We start from the raw sequence: 6,000 nt of genomic DNA, 5'->3' as shown, positions 1-6,000 counted from the left end.
TATTCTCTACAGATTTCAACCCTGGCATTAAACTACGGACTTACAGATTAGTAACATAAACATATGATGTATAAGACCTACAACACCCCTTTGAAATTCTTCCAACAAAGAAGTACTTTATCAGTAATTTAGTGAGATAAGATCCAGAGAGCAGGTGATTCCACGAGGCAAAATACACTGGAAATAAAACTAAGGGGAATAGCCAGCCTGCATAGTTGTTCCTTTTAGTCATGGTCACAGAGAGGAACACTGCTGCTCCAAAGGCTTTTCATTCCAACCAAGACACAGTGACTAGCAGAGCTGCCTTTAAATCAGAACCTAAAGAATAATAAGGGGTAAAATGGGTGAGCAATTCCCATCTCTCTCTTCATCTCATCACTAATAGATGCTCAGCTTTCTCACTTCAGCCTAAATACCATTTGGTTCTTAGATTGAGGTCCAGATAAAAGTCTCGGTTAATTAGAGACCTGAATTCTGTAGTGGGCAGAAATTCAGAAGCCAGATTGTTCTAAAGAATCACAATATCCTGTGACATGCAAAGCTATCAGAACTTGTACACTTAATAGTCATACTGACGTCATAGCCCAGTGTCACCTAAGAAGTCACTGAACACAGGCTACACTCTTTCCTGTGCCCTAGACCCACACCATCTCTCACTGACAGCCCTCTGACAACCCACTTATTCTCGTTAGTGGGTCATGAGGAAGAACAGCTCTAGATCTGAGCAAAGCAGAGAACATCTGGAAAGAGAATAGCAGTGTTCTTCTTGCCACGACATTTGTATTGGCCAGAAAGAGGCTCACAGGATCATACTGGACTAGATGTGCTAGGAAAAAAAGAGGGATGAGGGGAGGAGTCTTTGCCACCCTGAAAGGCCCAGCTTATTAATGGCTCCTGTTGTCCTTATGAAATCTGCAGATCACTATTGGGTGGGAGGTTTTGTAATTGTCAAAGATTCCTTGGAAATTGTTGAAAATAACTGCTGTATTGCCCAATCTTGGTCCCTCACACACACATATAGTACAGACCACCAGGAGTACTAGCTCCACATAAATGTCTAATAACACTACCTGAGACAATAACATCAGCCATTAGATCCCAGTGTCAAAGACATTACTGATGTGAAGATTTATGATTGGATTAAAAATAATTATCCATACACTGTTACAAATTCCACTATTGATTGGTTTTAGGTTTCTTGAAACAATGCTTGCCTGACGTTTATCACATTGCAAACAATTTTTGTCTTATATATCAAATTTTTTACTAGCAAACTTCCCATTAAATTATTTCTTTTTTTTTTTTTTTTAAATTTATTTATTTTTCCCCCAAAGCCCCAGTAGATAGTTGTATGTCATAGTTGCACATCCTTCTAGTGGCTGTATGTGGGACGCGGCCTCAGCATGGCCGGAGAAGCAGTGCGTCGGTGCGGGCCTGGGATCCGAACCCAGGCCGCCAGCAGCGGAGTGCGCGCACTTAACCGCTAAGCCACGGGGCCGGCCCGTAAATTTTATTTTCTTGCCTCCAAACAATTCTTTACCCATTTACTTCAAGTTCTAACTGTGAATTCAAGATCAGTGTCTATATTTATGTTTGTACTCCACATTGAATTATATGTGCCATTTTTTTAAATCTCGTAATATTGGTGCCACTGAGTCCTTACCCTTATTTCAAAACTACCCAGAAGTTAATCTCCCTGGGTACTTCTTTTCCATAGGTCAGCCCCACTTTTTGGATTAACCCCTGAACCCAAGAGAGTCACTATCCAGCACTGAGTCCCTGGTCTCTATTCCAGGTCACACTCACCCCTCCTCACCAATGAAGGACATTTTTGTCCAAGCTGGAGATGAAATGGAAAGAGCACACGACCATTAGGGCATTGGTCCAGGAATTCAGCACATGATTTCACTAGGATGGAAAAAAAGAAGTAAGACTGCCATGTGAGGAACAAAGAGATCATTGATTATGACCCAGATGAGAGTGTAGGCACCTGCACATATTGGGGTGGCAGGGCTCTAGTCCCCCTGGGGCGTACAGCGCAGAGAAGCAGCCCCTCTGAGATCATAGCCAGGCTCACAGCTGTAGAACACTTCCCGCCCAGGGGAAAAGTCGTCCTTGTTGCTTAGGGTGTGCTTACCGTGTGCGATTTCTGGAGGTGGCTGACATGCTGGGGAAAGAATAGCAAAGTACCTGTCAGTTATTTGGAAATATCTTTTGCTATACCCTCTGCCTGCCGGGGAGCTTAAAAATCCTCATTACAGAGTATAGATTTAAAAGAAAATATCTAGTAGTTCAGTACCCCTGTTTTATTGATGAGCAAACTAAGGCCCCAGTTCAGAGCTGTGACTAGAACCAAGGTCTCTCCAACACCTTGTTTATGTTACTTCTACTAAAATGTTCCTAAGACTAGAAGCAGAGTATTCCTTTTGCTTTCGGGTACTGGCTGTCCAGTACAGAGCCGTGAGTGCTGGTGGCTTGTTCTGCTCTTACACTTCCTAGAAAGGTAGCCTTTTTGGCAACAACAAGGGACACTTTTGCCCAAGTCTCATCTAACTGACCCCCTCACCTAGCTCACTGTACAGTCAGTCACATGTCCCTCTTCATTTTTCCTCCCAGCTCCTTTTTCAGAACTGTAAGCCTTCTCTTGTTCTCTATGTGCCAGCCCAGGTTCTTCCCACTCCACTGCTAAGCCAGCCATTTCAGCACAAGAAGACCAAAGATGCCATCAAGAACAAAATTCCCTCAAAAGAATAAAGCTATAGAATTTCTGAAGAGAACATATGGCTTAGAGCATGTTTTGACTCAAATTTTGGCTGCCTCTAATAGCCCAGTGGATGTGTGCTCAGGGCATCAGAAAACGTTTGAGTCTCAATCTGAACCATATATACAGTCATGAGTCATTTAATGATGGGGATACGTTCGGAGAAATATGTCGTTAGGTGATTTAGTCATTGTGCAAGCATCACAGAGTGTACTTACACAAACCTAGATGGTAGGGCCTACTATACACCCAGGCTGTATGGTACTAATCTTTTGAGACCACCATTGTATATGCAGTCCATCATTGATCCATATGTCATTATGCAGCATATGATTATAAACGAATAAAAATGAAAAAAATCTTTGCTTGTATTTGAGCAAGTCATTTCCCCTTTCAGAGCCTCCGAGTTTTCAGTAATAACATGGGGAGTTTGGAAGAGAATGAGTGAAGTCTAAGGCCTTTTTAATCTGATGCTGTCTTTTAGGTCCCATGGCTCATTTGCCTACTGACCCCCTCCAATAATAGATCTATGTCACTGTTATCGTATATTATATTCATCATACATTTCACTATACATTGTCAGTAGGCTCTGCAATCAGAAAGGCTCTTGAATTCCAGGCTTTGTTCCATTATTTACTAGCTCTGTGACCTGTGAAAGTTTATTTAACATCTCTAAGACTCAGATTTCTCAATGTAAAACAGGAATAAGAATAGTTCCTACATCATATGTTTGCTCTAAGTATTAAATTAAACAATGCCTATAAAATGTGTGTGTTACAGATGACACAGGGTAAACCATTACTTTTTGACAATTATTATTATCAGAGATAACACAGAAGAGTTAGTGTTATGTTTAGTGTTTATACCAACTTCATAGTCCTTGTGTGTGCACACACACTCTCACACACTCTTCCTTAATTTCAACAGCTCTTATCATTTACACTCCCTCACACGTCCCCAGCAGAGTCTCAGTGGATGAAACTCACCCCTGGAGCAGCTTGGCAGCTCAGGCACCCGTGTGTTGTTGGCCCGGCACTGCACAATGTTGGACCCTCTCATGACAAAGCCAGGCTGACATCTAAATCTCACAATCTCACTTAAGGAAAATAAACTCCTATTTCCGGGTAGTCTAATTCCATTTTCAACTTCTGGAGTTGTGTATTAATTAGCAGAAATACACTGAGGAGGAGGGCTGCTCTAAACACCAGGTTATTGTCTTTGCTGGTACAGGATATTGACTGTTCTCCCATGAGGTGAAACTGCTTTTCTCCATCTGGCCCAGTGAGACACCGATAAGTGACCACTGTTGCATTTTGAAAAGCATTTCTATTGCTGCTGTAGTAGTTTCCATTGGATATGGCTGGGGGTGGCTCACAAGATACAGCTGCAGTAAAGTAGATTGTGACAAACAACAGCTTAGCTTTTAATTTAAGACAATTTTTTTTTTTTTTTTTTGCTGATGAAGATTTGCCCTGAGCTAATATCTGTGACAATCTTCCTCTATTTTGTATGTAGGTCGCCACCACAGCATGTCCTCTGATGAGGGGTGTAGGTTTGCAACTGGGAACCGAAGCCCAGGCTGCCCAAGCCGAGTGCATTGAATTTAACCATTAGTCCACAGAGCTGATCCAGCAATTTATTTTTTAGCAGTATTTAGGTTCAGAGCAAAATTGAGGAGAAGGCACAGAGATTTCCCATATCCCCTGGCCCCTACACCTGCATAGCCTCCCTCATTATCAACATCCCCAGCCAGAGTGGTACATTTGTTACAACTGATAAACTTATATTAAGACAGGATAATCACCAAAGTCCATAGTTTACATTAGGGTTCACTCTTCGTGTTGCACCTTCTATGGATTTGGATAAATGTATAATGACATGTACCCATCATTATGGTATCATGCAGAGTAGTTTCACTGCCCTAAAAATCCTCAGTGCTCTGCTTATTAACCTCTCTCCCCACCCCAACCCCTGGCAACTGCTCATGTTTTTACTGTCTCCATAGTTTTGCCTTTTCCAGAATTATTTTTTTTACTGTGAATTATTTTACTATGAATTTAAATAACAAAGAATCAAATGACTTCCTAAACTATAACTAATTACAGTAGTGTTAATATCTTCTAATATTTGCTAATAATAAGACATGTTGTCTACATAGTTGAAATTTAGGTGTGTGTGATATGGGTTCTGTCCATAATAATTATTTTGTGTAAAAATATCCATGTCTTATTATGGATTATATATTTGTGATGTTAAGTGGATAATCTATGTGATTTTATCATAGATTGTTAAGTTATTTACTCACTGCTGGGCTATTTTTCTTTGATGTTATTGATCATTTAGTAAGATCTTTGCAGGTTAATTAAACCACCTCTGGCACTACTCAGCAAGAAAAATAGAGAAAAGGAAAATATAAAAGATAAGGCACGAGAAATTAAATAATCATAGATCTATGGGTAACAAAATTATAAATGAAAACTATGTTCTATAATTACATAATAAATTTAAAATATGAGTGTAATTGATTACACGCATGTTCACATAAACATATATAACCAATATTTACTTGGTTAAAAGTTTATTGACCTATAGAGAAATGGAAACATTTTTAATTGAAGATAAACCCTCTAAAGAAGGTGCAAGACCTAGAAAAGTTTTTATAGTAAACTGATAATACCTTGCTAATTTGAATATTTTCAGGGAATTTTAAATTTTTGACAGGGGAAGGAGGCAGCTTGTAGAGCTTCTCATTCATTTCTTTTTTTTTTTTTTTTTTTTTTTTTTTTTTTTTTTTTTAAAAGATTTTATTTATTTATTTTTTCCCCCCAAAGCCCCAGTAGATAGTTGTGTGTCATAGCTGCACATCCTTCTAGTTGCTGTATGTGGGACACGGCCTCAGCATGGCCGGAGAAGCAGCGCGTCGGTGCGCGCCCGGGATCCGAACCCGGGTCGCCAGCAGTGGAGCGCACTCACTTAACCACCAAGCCACGGGGCCGGCCCATTCTCATTCATTTCTTTGAATCTTTAAAAGCCAATGTTAGCTTCTTCTGGTGAATACTTGTGAATACAATGAGCACATTCATTGTAGGAAATTGATAAAATATGGACAAATAAAAAGAAGAAATGATAGTTGTCCCAAAATAACTATTCTTAACAATTTAATTGTTAAGAATACTCTTCATACCCATTTTTAATAAGCCTTATTTCTTCCAATAGTTATTTTCAAACCATGCTGAACA

General features: G+C 39.8%; 1 pseudogene across 1 annotated transcript in view; it reads right to left on the bottom strand.

Annotated features, from left to right (window-relative positions):
• Positions 1-268: 268 nt before the first annotated feature.
• Positions 269-6,000, bottom strand: part of LOC147917789 (membrane cofactor protein-like) — a 56,654-nt pseudogene continuing 50,922 nt past the window's right edge. The window contains exons 9-11 of the transcript XR_015553620.1: positions 2,138-2,167; positions 1,807-1,908; positions 269-318 (exon numbers count right to left, since the gene is read on the bottom strand). The product of XR_015553620.1 is annotated as a membrane cofactor protein-like (transcript). The remainder of the gene's footprint in view (positions 319-1,806; positions 1,909-2,137; positions 2,168-6,000) is intronic.

This window comes from Ceratotherium simum, chromosome 2, assembly GCF_057802395.1.
Source record: "Ceratotherium simum simum isolate JZ-2026a chromosome 2, ASM5780239v1, whole genome shotgun sequence".
NCBI classification, from domain to species: Eukaryota; Metazoa; Chordata; class Mammalia; order Perissodactyla; family Rhinocerotidae; genus Ceratotherium; species Ceratotherium simum.
The sequence above is the reverse complement of the archived record's forward strand: the minus strand, read 5'-3'. Positions and strand labels throughout refer to the sequence as shown.